We start from the raw sequence: 19,735 nt of genomic DNA, 5'->3' as shown, positions 1-19,735 counted from the left end.
AGTAGAAAAAGGAAAATATTCCTTTTTCTTCCTGACTGCTTTCTGAGGCATATGTGAGATCAAAATTGGAAGTGTTATTTTCATTTATTCAGTCTTAGATTTCTCATTGTAGGTAGTGATTCTATCCTTTAAATTGTTCTCTAAATTATCTGGACTGATTATTATTTTGAAGTTACTTTCTCCAATTCTTTGATTGCTATGAGAAATTGTTCTCTTTTCAGAACATTTTAGACTTTTCATAATCATGTATTTTTCATGTATCATGAAATGTCACAAAGATAAGATTTCCAAAAAATTAACAAGAGACATCATTGATTGATTGAGTGCTATGTGCCAATCCTTGTGCTAAACTCATTGTCTGCACTACATTTTAGTAGTACATTTAGTAGTACATTTAGTAGTACATTATAGAGGAAGGCCCAGCTATCTCCATTCATGCAGATGATGTAATTACATGAATTATGTCATTATAATAGACATATATCTCAACAAGCTTGAGTGCATAATGCATTTTGATTGTAGTTCTTAATGATATGTTGAAAAATATAATGTTTGAAAATAAATGAAACCACTTATATTAGAAATTTCAGCATATGATTGATTCTGTGCAGTAATTTTATCTCATTAGGACATCAAATACTGGGTTTCTCTAGTATTACACAGTATTTATTGTTGGAATTTAAAGTTTATAAATATTCAATATGTACTGTATAAGTCTTTTTTAAAACTTTTCAAATAGAGACAGAAACTGAGAAGGGAGGTGAAGATAGAGATGGTGAGAGACAGAGAGAGACACCTGTTCTGTGGGAGCTACTTCCCCTACTAGATTATAATGTGCTATGGCAGAACAAGAGGTCAAGTTTTTTGTTGAATTACTTAAACTTTGGGTGTTTGATACACAGATTGTAATACAAATATGTACCAAAGAAGTGTTAATAGTAATGGTGAGATATTACCATTTCTACTGATCAAATTTCCCACTCAGGGGGCCTGGAATCAATCCCTTGCACAGCATATGAAGGTATGCAGTGATGCTCTGGTCTCCATTATAAAGCAGGTCAATAAATAATTCTTGTAAAAAACATATTCCCACTCAAATATGGTGTGATATATATAATTGTTGAGGTGGAAAACAATATTCCTAAATCTTTTATAGTATTGTAAGCTAATTTTCCTGAATTAAAATGGATAGTTCTATCAACTAGAAAAAAAATGAAGTAAAAAAAATCCCAATTAATATGAAATTTCTTTTTCTGTGCAACTTTCCGTAAGATATTTTTCACCAGCAATTATTAAATCTTTGCTGTTCTTACACATTCAAAACATCTCACAACCACTATATTTCTAATGAGAATCAAAGCTTGAAGAGAGTATAAATTAATAGAAAGGAGGTAATCCAAAATATTTCAATCCTTGCTTTTAGAAATAGCATAGTCATTATATTTAATTGAGCAACTGATAAAATTCAGGAATGCCAACAAAATCCCTTATAAGAAAATTTATTTTTTGAAAATTTGCAGTTTTCCAGTTCCTTATTAAAAAAATAATCTGATGGACTTTGACTATTTTAGGGGATTAAGTTTCTCAGAGTTTACTATTCTGTCTCTGTCACTCTTATGTCCTCAATGTGGACAGAAAGTGTACATTTTAGCAGGTGCTGGCAAATCTCACACATGTGGTTTCTACCCCCTACCCTTTACACACACAAAAAGTATTTCCATTCATATTAATTCAGTCTTGAACTTATTTTAGAAGCAGCTGGATAAAGCCACATTTATCTTTGTCGTTATGCAACCGGCTAAGAATTAAGGAAATCATGTGGTTAGATGATTGCTGAAAAGACCCAGCTCATTAGAGATGGGCAGACCTTGAAAGGACTGACTAGGACTGAGAGGGCCCCTGAAGTTTGGCTACTTCTCTGAAAGGTAATCAAATTAATAACCTGTACATGGTGGCGCAGGATCTCTCAGAAGGTTATTGCCTCATGAGGTTACCATCCTTTCACATGTAATTGTCTTTCCCAGCAAGGGCTCCGTCATGGGAGAATTAAGACTAACAGCATTATGCTGTGACTTCTAGCAATCTCCTTCCTCACCCCTCACACCCCACTCTGCCTTTCTTTTCTCAGAAATGGTGAACCTTTTGTGTGAACAACAGCAGAAAATATTGGTCAAGGAAAAGCCTAGAGGGTCAAGACTTTATTGCTGTACTGTGGGGATGGTCCTGTGCTGAGTTGGTGAAATCAAATATGATCGTGATGGCTGCTTCTTTGGAGAAAACCATCTGGGTGCCTATTAGAACAAAGAATTAGACATGGTCTCTAGTGAGTGGATTTTCTAGGCCTGTGGCTGATGGTAACTTCAAAGTGAGGTCTATGCACAGAGGGAGGCACTGAGAACATTGGACACCAAGTGTTATATGACCTCAAATGTTTCCTAGCTTGCTTTCCCCCGCCCCCCCTCTTTTAATTTTGAATCTGACAAATAGTATTTTAAGGGTCTATCCCATTAAGGAAGCTCAAGAATTGATAGCTTTTTCTATTACTAAAAACACTATATTTCAACATTATTTATAATTGTTTCTTTCACTCAGGTCAAATGAATCTAGAATGGAAAGTTACAGAGGTCACCATGTAGATCACCTGAGCTTGTCCCTCAGTGTCCAGATCCCACTATGCAATCATTTGTCTCAGAGCTGCAGATCTTTTAATATTCTCACATATGGCAATATCAGAAATAAAGATGATTTTCTTTAAGGTGTAACTTTCTCTTCGTGTATAGGTTGGCATTATTTCCAGGTTGTTTGCTCTGATCTTCAGCTGTCTTACTGTTTTGAACCATGACTGATTATCTTAAAATTTAGCACCTTTTTTTTATACAAGGGAAATTACAAACAACAATGAAAACATTGTCCAATTCTATTCACAGTAAAAATATCCTTTAGTAATTTGTTTTACCGGAAATGTAAAGTATTATCAGCAGAATATGATTTAAAAAATTTATAATCCTTTAAAAGAACAAATCCATTCTCTGGGATTAGTAGTGTGGTTTGTGTCCTAGGAGCCAAATCCTATTCTCTGATTCAGTCGTCAAATCCGTTCTAACAGTGCTTATACTGATTTCAGATCCAATTTTTCTTAAGAATCTAAGGACAGATTTTGGCCCTGTTTTTAGAGATCCTTCATAAGAATCTTAATGGAATTTATCTAAAACATATTCCAGTTACAAAAGTTAAATTCTGATAGTCAATGAACCATTCTTTGTTTTCCTCAAGTTAAGCCATTACTGCCTTGATCTAGAAAGTTGATGATCTAGAAGTTCCCCAAAAGTGATTTGGTGCCTTTTTTATTTCCTTAACATTGGTCCTGAATACAGTTTATCTCCCTACTCTATTTTCACTTTTTAGTTATCATTTTTATTATATATATATTTATGCTTAAAGTGGTCAGGCACTCTCTGTTATGTGAAGTAAAACTGGTGTTCTGTAAAAATAAATACTCATAATGACTTTGCATAGATAACAGAAATTGTAAAATCCCCAAATTTAATCTTTGAATCACTAAAGAGTGCTCACATTCTGAATGACACAATTTTGGTAAGGTGTCCTATTATATGTAATTGTGAAGTCACTGTATTTGGCATGTACACTAACTCCTATGAAGCAGAATATTTGCTCAAATCACATCATTTACTAGCTAGAAGAAGCAATAGAATTTCCTGTTCCTGTCTCATAAAGTTTTGCTAAAATAATGTGCAAAAGTGCTCGGGGCCAGGTTATACAGCAAAAATAATGTGCAAAAGTGCTCGGGGCCAGGTTATACAGCTCCTGATTAAGTGCATGTATCACCATGCACAAGGACACAGGTTCAAGCCCCCACTCCTCACCTGCAGGGGGAATAGTCCATGAGTGGTAAAACAAGTCTGCAGGTATCTCTCTTTCTCTCCCCACCTCTCTCAATTTCTCTCTGTCATAGCAAATAAAAATAGGAAAAAAAAGAGAAAAAAAATGACTTCTGGAAGTGGTGGATTTGTATTGCTGGTACTCAACCCCAGCAATAACCCTGGAGGCAAAACCCAAAAACCAAACAACAACAACAACAACAACAACAAAACTCTTAAATGGGATATGGATTACACTAATTCAAGAAATCAGAAAGCAGAGATGTATAAAGGAACTGGAACCATTAAAATATGGCCATATGATGAATACCTAAGTAGAAGATAACTTTTGTTTGTTTATTGATTTAATAATGATCGACAAGTCTGTTGGATAGAGGGGTACAATTCCACACAATTACCACCACTAGAGTTCCACATCCCATCCCCTCCATTGTAAGATTTCCTATTCTCTATCCCTCTGGGAGTATGGACCCAAGATCATTATGGGATGCAGAAGGTGGAAGGTCTGTCTTCTGTAATTGCTTCTCAGATGGACGTGGGCATTGGTAGATTGACTCTCATACTTCCAGAATATTTCTGTCTTTCTGTAGTGGGGCAGGGCTTTGGAGAGGTGAGGTTCCAGAACACATTGGTGAGGTTGTCTGCCTAGGGAAGTCATGTTGGCATCATGGTAGCATCTGGAGCCTGGTGGCTGAAAAGAGTTAAGATATATAAATCCTATAGCAGAACAAATTGTTTAATAATCAGGAAACTAAAGGTTAAGAGTAGAACAGATACATTTTTGAGTCTTCATTGTGAGAAAATCTATGAAGTCTATTTTAGGTATATTCCAAGGGGGCGAAGACTTTACTAAATTTGCCTGAGCCCAATATCTAATAAACAGGTGGGCTAAAGGTATTTTCTGGGGAGATAGTGTTAGAGTTGGAAACAAGACTAGAAAGCTGGACCAGGGAATAGCATTGCTCCAAAATATGGGAAAAATATGTAAGTACCATTAACAGTAAACTTCATTGATCTGATCTGGGGCCCATATTCGGCACAGGAGCCTGTGTAATCTCTGCATCCCATAGGTCAGATTTTGCATTCTGCAGTTGTAGCTAGGGACATTCTAGGCTGTACTCATTTTAGGACCAAGTCTTCCTGGAGACTTGGTGGCAGAGTATTGACCCAGCCTCCCTTCAGAGAGTGGGGCAGTCCTGTAGAAGCCCACAGCAGGGTCTATGATGCTGTTCTTGATAGAGATGACTAGCAATGGTGGAGAGAGGGATCAGTTAGAGGTCTAGGCCCATCATATCTTTGTGGGAATTTCTGGACAATGGGATGGCCTGGTAATGACCAAATGAGTCATCATTAAAGTATGCCAGTTTGAAGAGAACTTTAAAAAGCTAACAGGCTGTGGTAGAGTTAACCATATGCATACTGAATTTGAATAATAATTAATACACATTTATTTATTGGATAGAGACAGCCAGAAATTGAGAGGGGGGGATAGAGAGGGAGAGAGACAAAGAGACACCTGCAGCACTGCTTCACCACTCATGGAGCTTTCCCCCCTGCAGGTGGGGAATAGAGACTTGAACCTGGGTCCTTGTGCATTATAATATGTGTGCTCAACCAGGTGCACCACCACTCAGTCCCAAATAATAATTTTTTATGGGACTAGCAACTTCCAAAAGTAGCTAGAATCCTAATACCACTAGAATGAGCCATTTCACTAGTGTTGGAGTGGTGCTTCAGTGTTTCTCCTGTTTCTGTCTTTGTCTTACCATTTATCTAGAGAAAAGAAAAGAAAAAATAAAGATATAATCATGTGGGGGGAGAGGCTTGGAGGCACAGAAATTTGGTGGTGGGAATGGTATGGAACTATATCCTTATTATCTTATAATTGTATAAATCACTATAAAAGAGTAAGAGAAAGAAAGAAAGAGAGAGAGGAGGAGAGAGAAAGAAAGAAGAGAAAGAAAGGAAGAGAAAGAGAGAAAAGAGAGTGAGAGAGAAAGGATGGATGATAGGAAGGAAAGAAGGAAGGAAGGAAAAAAGGAGGAAGGGAGGAAGGAAGGAGTAGTTGCTAGGAGTGGTGGTGAACTCTAACAAAAATCCGGGTGGAAAAAAATATATAATGAATCCAAAGTGTACAGCACTGAACAATAAGCTGTGTAGGTGCAGTGATGGCTAATTCTTAGAACAACTCTATGAGTAAATACTACTGTCATTATCATTTAAATATAATGAAACATAACATGTAATCACTTGTGCAAAGGCACACAACTGTGTGGCTCATCAGGGATTTGAACCAAATGGAGCCAAATTCCAGTCCCTATGATCTCAACTTGACCTTCTCTGTCCCTCTTTCCTTCCTCTTTCCTGTTCTTGTGTCTCAGCAAAAGTTTTTTTGTACATCCTTTCTGTTTTCTCAGCAATGTCTAACAATTTCCTAATGGACAAATCTTAAGTTTTTGTTTTTTTGTTTGTTTGTTTGTTTTTGCCATCAGAGTTATCATGGGACTTGGTGTTTGCACTCTTCCTGGTGGCCATTTTTACACTGTAAAGTGTCAGTGAGAATAGAACTTCTCTTCTTGCATTGCTGAAAAATTAGTAGATCAATGGTTATAAAATTGTTAACATTGTATTGAGTCATAAATGGCATCCAATACTAATTCTTAAATAGTATTGCTATGTAGCATTGTTATATAGTATACATATGCTAGGATTATTATGTATAAATATGGTGTGTAAATTCTTCCTTCTCTTCAATCTTCATAAGTTGACTGTGTTCTGTTTTTTTTTTTTTTTTGGTCACTCTGATTTCTTTGCCTGAACCTTCTTTACTAGCTTTCCTTCTTCCTGTTCATTTGCATATTTTCACCTGATTCTTGACTTTCTTCTCTTTGCTACCTTTGGGTGGGATGTTACAAATGTACTTCTTCTTTTTTTAAATGTTTTTCTCATTTTTTTATCTTATTGGATAAACACAGTCAGAAATTGAGATGGTAGGGGAGGTAGAGAGAGAGAGACACTCATAGCACTGCTTCACCACTTGCAAAGCTCCCCCTGCAGTGGGGATGGAAGGCTTGAACCCTGGTCCCTGAGCACTGTAACATATGCACTCAACCACAACCAGGTGTGCCACCACCCAGTCCCTCAAATACACTTTAAAAAATATTTCTATTCATTTCTATTATTCATAGGATAGAGATAGAAAAATGTTGAGAAGGGAGATAGGGAGAAGAAGAAATAATTGGAGCACTGCTTCACTACTTGTAAAGCTCTGCAGGTGGGGACTTGAACCAAGGTCCTTGAGAACAGTAACCAGATTTACCACTATCCAGCCCTACTACCTACATGTGTCCTTCTAAAGTAATGCCCTATATTTCTTCTGAAAGCTCACTAAGTCTCCATGTCCTCAAAATCCCCTCCAAATTCCTAAATCTGTACCAGTTCTCCATTTTAGTCTTTAACTAGCTGTTTCCCAGTCTGAGTCATCAGGGCAAAAAAATACTTTCATGTGAAACCACCTATCTTTCAAGACTCTTCTAATTCTGTAAACTTCATACTCACTGTCTCTAACCATTTCAGAAAATATGTCACTATTACTGATTGTTCTTAAATTCACCACATGTTCCTGAGATTGTGTTTCACTTGGATACCCACGTTTAATTGGATATATTTTCATTCATGTCATGTTAACTCCCTAGCATATTTTCAGTAGTAGTCATTCTGAAATTTCCCATTTTCCCTGTCTCCTCAAAGATGCTACACCTTTACTCTCAGTTTTCTCTTTTACCAATAAAATAAAGAATATCTAACCTGAGTTATTAACCAATCACTAGCTATTATAATCATGATTAATTAGAAGAACATTGTACTTTAACCATCATATACTTTTAATTTTCAACTGACTGATATTATATCAGTACATAAAGTGATTTAAAAACTTTTAATAATTATATTCAGAAAGTTAATATTGATGTATTAAGATTATACAGTTATATCTTATCTTCATTTTGGTGTCAAAATTTCTGCTTATGAAGTTATAGTGTTGTTTTTCCTAATATACTTACTTAATCAAACTTAAAAGTTAACAATTCAAAGAATAATCCAAAGGTCATGTTTTGGCCATATAGTTAATGTTATATTTAATAAGGATACTTATTAAATATGATTATAAACTGTGCAAAGGTATATCACTATCATTTGTGTATTCTAGGATACTGAAAAATGAACTTGAAATTGATATGAGCTGTTTTGACTTCTAGAAGCTGAGGCTTTAACTGATGCAAATACTAGGTTCACTTTGAATCCAAAGTTTAGTACATATCTGGCATTTATCCTTTTCTTCCCAAAACTCATTATTTTCTTCTTCTTCTTCTGGGTTACCATTGCCTGTCTCTTCATTCTTAAGGGTGTATCTATTTTCTGAACTCCTATAGATATTACTTGGGATTCCATTCGTTCAATGTTTATCTATTTAAAATTTTTATTTATTTGGGATAGAGTCAGAAAGAAATTGAGAAAAAAGGGGGAGATATAAAGACTTAGAAGAAGAGAAACAAAGGGACCCTAAAGGAATAAGAAGGACTGAAATAACTAAAATTAGGGCAGAAATAAACAACATTGAAAATAAAAGAACCATAAAAAAGATCAGTGAAGGCAAATGTTGATTCTTTGAAAAAATAAACAAAGTTGAAAAACCCTTAGCCAGACTCAAAAAGAGTGGGAGAATACTCAAATAAATAGAAGTGTAAATAATAGGGGAGATATCACAACAAAAAAACCACAGAAGTTCAAATTATCATATGAAGCTTCTATGAACAATTATATACCACCAAGATAGAGAACCTGGAAGAAAAGGAAGAATTCCTAGGAAGATATAAACTTCCCAAAACTGAATCAGGAATAACTACAATACTTAAACAGACCAATAGCAGAAATCAAAACAGGTCTTAAGAACTTTCCCAACAATAAAAATTCAGGACCAGATGGTTTTACAGATTAATTCTACAAAACTTCAAAACACAGTTAGTACTTTTAAAGCTCTTTCAAAAGATCAAAGAAACAGGAATACTCCTTTCACCTTCTATGAAGCCAACATCACCTTGATAGTAAAAAATGAAAACTATGGAATAATATCTCTGATAAACATAAATGTTAAAATACTAAACAAAATCCTAACCAAACTGATACAACAATATATTAAAAAGATTGCTCATCACAACCAAGTGGGATTCATCCTAGGAATACAAAACTGGTTCAATATATGTAAATCAATCAGTGTGATTTACTACATCAAAAAAATAATCCACAGGATTATCTCAATAGATGCAGAGAAAACCTTTGACAAAATCCAGCATTTGTTCACACTCAAAACACTACAAAAATGGGGATAGATGAGAAATTCCTTAAGAGAGTGGAGTCCATACACAGCAAACATACAGCCAACATCATATTCATCAGAGAGAAATGGAAAGCACTCACCCTCAGATCAGGGACTAGACAGAGCTGTCCACCAATAATTTTCAGTGTAGTACTAGAAGTCCTCACCATAGTAATTAGGCAATAAACAGGAAAACATAAGAAATCCAGCAGAAAGCTTCTAGAAATCATTAGGCAATATAGCAAGGTATCAGGCTACGGAATTAATGTCAAAAAATCAGTGGCATTCCTTTAAACAAACACTAAGTCAGAAGAGGAAGATATCCAGAAATCACTCCCATTAATTATCAAAATTAATAAAACATCTAGGAATAAACCTGACCAAAAAAGTGAAAGGCTTGTATACTGAAAACTATGAGTCACTATTCAAAGACATAGGAAATGATACAAAGAAATGGAAAGATATCCCATGCTCATGGATTAGAAGAATTAATACCATCAAAATGAATATTTTCCCCAGAGCGATACACAAATTCAGTCTTATATCCATCAAAGTCCTACTAAGTATCTTTAAGAGAGTATAACAAAAATTACAATCATTTGTTTGGAACCAGAAGACACCTATAATTTCCAAAACAATCTTGATGAAAAGAAACAAATATAATAGCACCACATATTATAATATTATCAAAATACTATAAGGCCATCATAATCAAAACAGCCTTGTACTAGAACAAAACTAGATACCCATACCAGTGGAGCAAAACTGAAAGCCCAGAAATAAATAGCCACATCTATAGACATCTAATTTTTGATAAGAAGACCCAAACTATTAAATGTAGGGAGGGGGGTCTCTTCAATAAGTGATTCTGGGAAAAGTGGGTTGAAACATATAGAAGAATGAAACTGAACCACATTATCTTACCAGAAACAAAAGTCAACTCCAGATGAATCAAGGACTTGGATGTTAGACCAGAAACTATCAAGTACTTATAGGGAAATATTGGTGAAACATTTTCTCATCTAAATCTCAAGGGCATTTTGACAATACAAACCCAACTGCAAGGAAGGCTAAACAAAAATTAAACTAATTGGACCACATCACATTGAAAGGCTTCTCCACAGCAAAAGAAACCATCACCTAAACAAAGAGACTCCTCACAGAATGGGAGATCTTTACATCAGATAATAGGCTAGTAGCCAAAATATATAGAGCTCACCAAACTTAGCAACAAGAAAGCAAATGACTCATTTCAAAAACAGGGAGAGGATATGAATAGAATATTCACTACAGACGAGATACAAAAGGCCAAAAGACATGAAAAATTGCTCCAAGTCACTGATTGTCAGAGAAATGCAAATAAATATCATGAGACACCACCCCAGCCCTGTGAGAATGCCATACATTAGAAATGACAGCAGCAACAAATGCTGAAGAGATTGTGGGGACAAAGAATCCTTCCTGTACTGCTGGTGGGAATGTAACTGATTTAACCTCTGTGGAGAATACTCTGGAGAGCCCTCAAAAGGCTAGAAAGGGACCTTCCTTATGACCCAGTAATTCCTCTCCTAGGGATATATCCTAAGCACATCCATCCAAAAAGATATGTGTATACCTATGTTCATAGCAGTACACACACACACACACACACACACACACACACACACACACACACACACACACACACCCCAGGTGGCCAACAACAACAACAAAAAACCCACGTGACCCAAAAGAGATGAATCCCTGAGAACCTGACTTCCCTGGACAAATGACCTCACCAATGTGTCTTGGAGCCCCACCTCCCCAGGTCCCTGCTTTACTAGGGAACAAGAGAGACAAGCTGGGAGTATGGATCGACCTGCCAACACCCATGTTCAGCTGGGAAGCAGTTACAGAAGCCAGACCTTCCACCTTCTGCACCTTTGATGATCCTGGGTTCATACTCCCAGATGGATAAAGAATAGGAAAGCTTTCAACGGAGGGGATTGAATATGGAGTTCTGGTGGTGGGAATTGTGTGGAATTGTACCCCTCTTATCCTATGGCCTCGTCAATATTTCCATCTTATAAATAAAAATTTTTAAAGAAGCTAAGAGAGTGACATGCTTTAATAAAGGCTCTCTTGGTCACTACCAGTCTATCCCCATCATCCAGGGCCCTAGTCAGGGAATCACTGGATTCTCACAAAGATATGATGGGCTTAGTTCTCTAACTGATACCTCTCTTTACCACTGCTGGTTGTCTCCATCAGGAGCAACATTATAAGCCCTCTTGTGGGCCTCTACAGGACCTTTCCTCAGTGTGGATCAGCAATGGTAGGGATTGCCCCATTCTCCAAAGTGAGGTTGGGTCAATATACTCTGATACTTGAGGTAGCTTGGTCCTGAAATGAGTGCAGCCTAGAATGTTCCTAGCTATGACCATGAATGCAAGCTCAGGTCTACATGGATGCAGAGATTATATAGGCTCCTGTGCTGAATATGAACCACAGATCAGATTAATGGGGTTTACCATTAATGCTATTTATATACTTTTCTCATATTGGGGAGCTACTCTCTTTCCTTATCCAGCTTTCTAGTCCTATTTCCCACTTTTATATCATTTCCCCAGATAATACCTTTAGCCCACCTGAGTTTTAGCTGTTAGGCTCAGGAAATAATTAGTAAAGTTATGCCCCTGCCTTGGAATATACCTAAGATAGACTTCCTACCTTTTTCCAAAATGGAGACTTCAAAGCTCATCTGCTCTATTCTTATTTTTAGGTTCCTGATTATCAAACAATTTGTTATGTTCTACATCTTAATGCTTTTCAGCTACCATGCTGCAGATGCTACTATGATGCCAATATGACTTCCCTGGACAGACAACCTCACCAATGTGTCCTGGGACCCTACCTCTCTAGAACCTTACTTATCCCACTAGGGAAAGACAGAAATCGTCTGGGAATATGGTATGGATCAACCTGCCAACGTCCGTGTCCATCTTAGAAGCAATTACAGAAGCCAGACCTTCCACCTTTTGCACCCCATAGTGACCCTGGGTCCATGCTCCCAGAGGGATAAAGAATAGAAAAGCTTACAATAAATGGGATGTGGTGTAGAACTCTGCTGGTGGGAAGTGTGTGAAATTCTACACCTCTTATCCAATGGACTTGTCAATCATTATTAAATCATAAAGAAAAAAAAAAAGAAGGGGGAGATAAGACACTTGAAGCACTATTTCACTGCTCATGTAGTTTCCTCCCCTGTAGGTGGGAATTAAAGGCTTAAACCCCAGATTCTTAGGCATTGTAATGTGTGTACTCAACCAGGTGTACCATGATTTGGCCCTTTCACTTGATACTTAAGCATCATGTTTTAGATCCATTATTTCACATGGTCATTTAATTTTTATGTGTATAGTTCTATTATCCACAAGTCAGTAATATTGTTAAATGTTTTTATTTTGCATTTATTGTTTATTCATTAAGAAGAGTAGTAAGAGAACCAGATTATTATCCTGGCACATGTGATCACAGGGATAAAACTTGTCACCTCATGCCTTTAAATACAATCTTCTAATCACTGTACTACCTGCTAGGATGTCTCAACTCAATAATAAATTATTTGAATTGAATTAGCTCACCTAGGTAGCAGGTGCCTTGTCATATACACATGTTAATTTTTTAGGTTTGAGTCAGGCCCCCATAGTACTGATGGAAGATTTGATGCCATGATATCCTTCCTTCCTCTTCTCTTTTTCTATGTTGACCTGGAGGGGGAAAGAGCCCTGGTAATTAATACTAACAAATTATTATTATTATTATTATTATTATTATGTTAGGTTAGGTCTGGATAATAATTTTAGGTACCCTACAAATTTTAACTTTGTGTGACTGAGAGAACACATACTTTATGATTGAATAAATGAATGACATGATTAAAACATTAAAAAAGAGTTGTTGGGTTTCTTTTGTAGAAGGGAATTTCTAGTAGTGGAGATATTTTGCCAGGTTTACTGTTTCATGAATTTGAACAGAATGAGAAAATTATCCTAAAGTTAAGTCATTCATTACATATTCATATTATTATACCTTGTGACATGTTAAATCCACAAATGTTAGATCACAGATTCAACTCATAGAGGGTTGGATCTATGTAAATAAAGTTTCAGAATTCTCTTGATAAAGTATATGCTTATGGGTTTATATGTGTCAATTAAGTTACATAAATGAAAATGAAAAGGTCAGGATTTGAATTTAAGTTTGTCCAGCTCCAGAGCTCCTTTCAAAATTGTTATACTATACTATCTCTTCCTGATGTATATTTGGAGTCTCAACCATCATCGTTTAATCTTTTGGGTTAGAAAGATTTACCTATAATACTGGGCAGGCCATGGCATCTCTGCCCAGGATCAGATAATCAATTTTCAAAACCAAACAGTCCTGGAGGGAAGATGATATATAGCACTGATTTAAGTTAAGGTGTCTTCAAGTGTGTGGCTGGTTCAGTGTTGTGAAAGAACAGCAAAAATTCAGTCTGTCCCATAAGTAAAATGACTATATGTTTTATCATCCCAAAAAATACTTTGGAGAATAAAAGGAAACTGTCTGATAATTATGCCAAAACTACAAATGTAGACTGCAGTGATTTGAGCCAGCTTTATCTGCTGAGTCTGTAAAAATCCCAAGAAACATTAAAAAAAAAGAGTAAACTTCATAAACATAAAAGATGGGGAAAACACTTTAAATAGAGGCAAAATCAAATGAAAAGACTTGTTGAGTATGTATAACATGAAGCAGAAAAAAAACTACATATATAACAATTAAGAGGATAAAGAAAGTAGCAGTAATAGGTGTAGGTGTAATTTATAAAGGAGGTGAAGGCAGGGCCATAAAAGTGAATTAAAATGTACAAAACTATATAGAGATGATAGATTATAAATATAGATATAGATATAGATAGATATAGAGTCAATCCATATCTATGGCCTTTGAAGAACTATGGCAGGTTCCAACTGGAGGGGGTGGGGGCACACAACTCTGTTGGTGGGAATGGTGTGGAACTGTATTCCTGTTATCTTATAATTTTATAAACCACAATTATGTCACTAATAAAAAATAAGATAAACATTTGGATAAAATATTATGAAGGAGTCAGAGGAACTATACATATACACATGTGATATATATATATATATATATATATATATATATATATATATAGCATATAAATATATAGATGGGCCTAGACCTCTAATGGATCCCTCTCTCTACCATCACTTTCACTTCCATCAGGAACGTTATCATAAGCCCTCTTGCAGGGCTTCCCAGGACCCTGTCCTCACCATAAAGCAGCAATGGTAAGGACTATCCTGCCACTTGAGGAATACAGGTCCTGAAATAAGTGTAGCTTGCTATGTTCCCAGCTGTGACTATAAAGTTCCATCTGAGACCCAAAAGGGACTCAGAGGTTACAAAGGCTCCCATGCTATATATATATATATATATATATATATATATATATATATATATATATATATGTGTGTGTGTGTGTTTGTGTGTGTGTGTGTGTGTGTGTGTAGATACTAGGTCAGGTGGATAGGGTAAACAGATATATATATATATATATATAGTGAATGGAAGCCACTCTAGGCCCTAACCCAACTTTCTAGCCCTTTTCTCTACTGTGACACCATCTTCTTATACCATATTTTTATCCAATTCCATGTTAGCTATCAAACTCAAGCAAAACTACAATAGTCATAGGTTCCTAGGAACATGCCTAAAACTGACTTCCTAACATCCCTATTCTCATATGCTCTACTCCTACATTTTTGGTTCCTAGTCTTTAACTATTTTGGCCCACTTTATATCTTGGTATCTTCCAGTCACCAAGTTGCAGACACTATCATGATTCCAACCTGACTTCCCTGGGTAGATACCTTCACCAATGTTGTCCTGAAGTCTTACCTCACCAGAGATCTACCCAACTAGGGAAAGACAGAAACAGGCTGGGGGGGGTCTGGATTGACCTGCCAATGTCAAAGCCCAGCAGATAAAAAATTACTGAAGTCAGAACTTCCTACCTTCTGCACCCCAAAAATAATGTTCATCCATATTACCAGTCTCAGAGTAATGACAGGGAGAAAATGACCAGAGAACTCTGAACTCCAACTCCATCAGGACCTGGAGAGAGAAGAAGAAAAAGGAAGGGACATTTGAGTATATTCATGGGTTTATGTGTAATTTGGAAAGGAAGAGAAGATGGGGTCAAACAAAAGGGGGAGCAAATATATAACAAATATAGTCAGATAGTTGTAGAAATAGTAAAATCTGCATTCTTAGAAGAACTGCTGTAGCTTATAATGAGGGACTTGGTGATTCAGAATTCTGGTGGGAGTAGTGTGGAGTTGTACCCCTGTTATCTTGTAATTCTGTAAATCAGTATTAAATAGTCAATAAAATCATTTACATATATATACATACATATATATATGTCATGACACACAGAAGAATAAAGTAGTTATGTACAATTGAGACTAATTTAGAAGAATAAAGAAAGATGAGAGTAGGACCAGCAGGATAGCTCACCTAGGAGGATTCCTGCTTTGCCTTGTGTGTGACTCTTGTTTGAGTCCAGCTCCCACTGCACTGGAGAAAGTTTCAGTGCTGTGGTGTACTTCCCTCTCTCCCTCTGTCTCTATGCAAAAAAAAAAAAGTTGGCCCAGAAAATTAAGGTGCACATGATGTCAAGAGATAAAAGAAGAGGCCAGGTGGTAGACACTCTGTTGAGCACACACATTAACATAAGCAAAAACTTGGGTTCAAGCTCCTGCTCCCCATCTGCAGGGGTAGCACTTCAGGAGAGGTAAAGTACTGTAGGTATCTCTCCTTGGCAATCTGACCCCCACTTCCCCATGAATTTCTCTCTGTCCTATTAAGTAAGATAGAAAGAGAAAAAGAAAAGAATGACCACGGGGAGCAGTGGACTCAGTGCCAGCACTGAGCCCCAGCTATAATCCTGGCATCAATAAAAATTTTTAAAAAGATAAAAAGTAGTTTTAAACAACTATTTAGGAGGTGAGTTCCAAATAGATCTAATATTGGGTGGGTAAGTAACAACTGCTTTGAAATAAATTGAAGCTATCAAAAGCTCAGAGAGAATTTGAGAAAGAGCCCCAGGTTGCTCCATCAGTATCTTCTTAGGGCTAGTTTGTTCCATATTTGTTTAAGACAATATGCTGTTATCTCTTCTTAGCTGGTGGAAATTTCTGAAAACTTCAGGAAGGTGATGAAATTGTAAATGTATGTAAAAATTGATAAATTTAGGGAAGCAAGTATATGAAAGAAAATATGGGTAGGATAGTTATTAATGCACCTAGGAAGAGTAACATAATGCACTCAGTTCAGCTTAGGAACAACTTGGGCAAATGTATATTTAATTTAAAAGGGGGGGGAGGGCTTGAGAGCCAAATGCAAGTTGAACTGAATCAGCAACATATAGCCCAGATTTTTAAAATGAGAAGAATTCTACATCACAAATTGAAAAGAATCTTATTTTTTCTGAAACTTGCCAAGGACCCTATGAGGACAGTGCTTTCAATTTGGATTTTATTGCTTAAAACATAATGCCAAATATTAGTCCCTACATAGATCACAGTAGTGGGAATATGATCTCTGATGAATTATAGTAGTATGTGAGAAAGAAAGGTAAAGGCTGATTTCACACATCACGAAGAATGTGGGAGATCATTACTTCACTTCTACACAGTATATCTAAAAAAAGGAATGTGCTAGAACTGCTGCATGGGGTATGCTAATAGTGCTTAAGGAAGAACTTCTTGACCTAATACTGGGCAAAGAAATGTTTAAATCTCTGATGCTGTTATCTTTCCATGACAGAATAGAAAAATCACTAGTCCTGAGTTTTTATAATTATACAAAATATTTGATGTAATAGGCCCCAGAGAGTGGTAAGAGAATCTTACGTTAGTTTGAGGAAGGGTGTCCCTTGACACAACTGGAAGTGCAGAAATTGAAAGGCAGAAAGAAAAGCCAAAGTGATTTAATGATAAAGTGAACCTTGTGTGGTGGGTGTGTTGAGATGATTTTTAATATCCACAGCCCAGCCCCCACTTTAGAAATCCAGATGGTGACCCTGTGACATTGCCCTGTGACTTCAACAGTGTTCCTCCCCATCTTTCTACTTCTGTCCCAGGTGATTCACCTGGGTGGAGACACTGCCCCTGGCTCTAAAGAGGCAGCTGTGAGTTAAGCATGGCTTCTCCTTTTTGAGTTGGGAGGAGCAGCTTCTATAGTTGTCCCTCCCAGAAACTCTTCACAGATTCCTTAAGCCTCAGGCTATTTTCTCTATCTGGCCAGAGAGCCAAGACAGAAAGTTAAACATGCTGTGATTAGGTACCCAGTGTTTCTGTTAGGAGAAAGGAGTAGCCTAGCACCAGGGCCCCAGCTGTCAGTGAATCAGTTTCAGTTAATTGATCCAGCTACAAAAGAGAGCTGCTTCCAGTTCATCATTCAGACTGTTAGCCATGTTAGACATTACACTTGAACATCTCACATTCAGATCCTGAAGCCCAGAGTCATCAGTACCATAGACCACAGACCCTTAGGTAGACATGCTGTTTTTTGCTGATAAGGCAGATCATCTATGTGGATACGATATAACCAGAGTCATGAGAGAGATAATGTTCATAGAGAAGAAAGGATGCATATACATTTTGTCTTAGGGGTCTGTGCATACCTTGATATTAGCTCTGAAACCACTCTGAGCAAGAAAAGGGAAATATACCATTAACTAATTCCTCTGCTCCATGAGGAGCAGATTGCTCCAGCAATCTTTCTGCCTGTAGATTCTAAGCTCTGTTTTTTGTCTTATATGGTACATGCAGAGGAAGTCAGTGTTTGTATGTGTATGACTTTGTGTTATTTAAAGTCCCCATTACATCCAAATAATAAGATGAAAACTAGGGGAAATAGAGCATGGAGGGTCAGGCTAAGAAGTTTTATGACCCAGGTCTGATTACAAAGTATCTGATATGGTCTACATTCCTTTGACCAGATCTTGTATACGGACACATGTGAATATAATGGAGGCTAGGTACTGTTTAATTGTTATCCCAAAAGTAGCCTGACTTTTTTCACATGTGTCCAGAAGGAAAGGATACAGATTGGTAAAGTTAGCCAGTCTTTACCATAGACAGACTGTGGTCATCGGTCACCTAGAGTTAGTGGCACAAATGAAACCAAATCTTCCAACCCATAACACAGTGATCTACTAAAACACACTATGCATAGTCTCTCACATCCCTCAACATTAAAAAAATAACACATCTCACAAAATTTGACCAAAAAAAGGAGTCAAAAAGTGGTTGACTCATTTTCCAAGATAGATTAGTATGATATAAATTCCTTAGCTATATTTGTGTAAAAATTACCAAAAGTACTAGCCAGGAAGATTCAAGGAACCAAAATTGTACCTGATATGGCCTTAAGGGTCATGTTTTAAAAATGTGTCTTTGAATGATATGAAGAACTATGAAGTTGTATTTTGAAAATCTATGCAGAATACTAAGTTATTTAGAACAAAAACTACCAAACTTTCATGGCATAGACTTTTCTCACTAAAAAATGTGCTTCATGGTCCAAAAAATGGCAAGCCATGATTGAAGTTCATAAGCATTACTGATGTTTATTTATTTATTTTAAATTTTTTAATATTTATTTATTCCCTTTTGTTGTCCTTTTTTAGTTGTTGTAGTTGTTATTGATGTCTTTGTTGGCTAGGACAGAGAGAAATGGAGAAAGGAGGGGAAGACAGAGAGGGGGAGAGAAAGACACCTACAGACCTGCTTCACAGCCTGTGAAGCGACACCCCTGCAGGTGGGACTGATGTTTATTTTTTCTAGCTAGCCTATGTTGCTTTTACTACTAATAAAACAACATTCTTATTTGGATGATGTCTTCTACTCATTTATATCTAGAAGACAACAATGAAAAACATAACCTAAGAAATACATAGAAGAAATAAGTATTCATAGATTGATTCTGGACTGCTCTGGGAAAGACTCAGAAAGGACTTGCCAGTCTGCTTATTCTTTCTATGGTATGTTTTTTCCATTAGTAGAATTGCTGAAGAAGTTTAAGTTTGAATTGGGAACTCTTCTGTAGCTTTCCAGTAAAGACAGCATCTGGAAATGTTCTGAGAGAGATCCTGGGAATGACCAGGTGATAACTGAATAAACTGTTAGGTACTGGGAGTCAGGCAGTAGGGCAGTGGGTTAAGCACAGGTGTCGCAAAGTGCAAGGACTGGCTTAAGGATCCTGGTCAACCCTGGCTCCCCACCTGCAGAGGCGTTGCTTCACAAGCGGTGAAGCAGGTCTGCAGGTGCCTGTCTTTCTCTCCCCCTCTCTGTCTTCACCTCCTCTCTCCATTTCTCTCTGTCCTATCCATCAACAATATCAG

At 36.8% G+C, this 19,735-nt stretch overlaps 1 long non-coding RNA gene across 1 annotated transcript; it reads left to right on the top strand.

Annotated features, from left to right (window-relative positions):
* Positions 1-1,867: 1,867 nt before the first annotated feature.
* On the top strand, positions 1,868-2,721 carry LOC132533342 (uncharacterized). Its single transcript, XR_009545217.1, has 3 exons — positions 1,868-1,925; positions 2,129-2,323; positions 2,593-2,721. It is a non-coding gene; the product is annotated as an uncharacterized LOC132533342 (long non-coding RNA).
* Positions 2,722-19,735: the final 17,014 nt, after the last annotated feature.

Source organism: Erinaceus europaeus, chromosome 16, assembly GCF_950295315.1.
Source record: "Erinaceus europaeus chromosome 16, mEriEur2.1, whole genome shotgun sequence".
Lineage (NCBI taxonomy): Eukaryota > Metazoa > Chordata > Mammalia > Eulipotyphla > Erinaceidae > Erinaceus > Erinaceus europaeus.
Note: the sequence above shows the minus strand (reverse complement) of the source record. Positions and strands in the feature narration are given on the sequence as shown.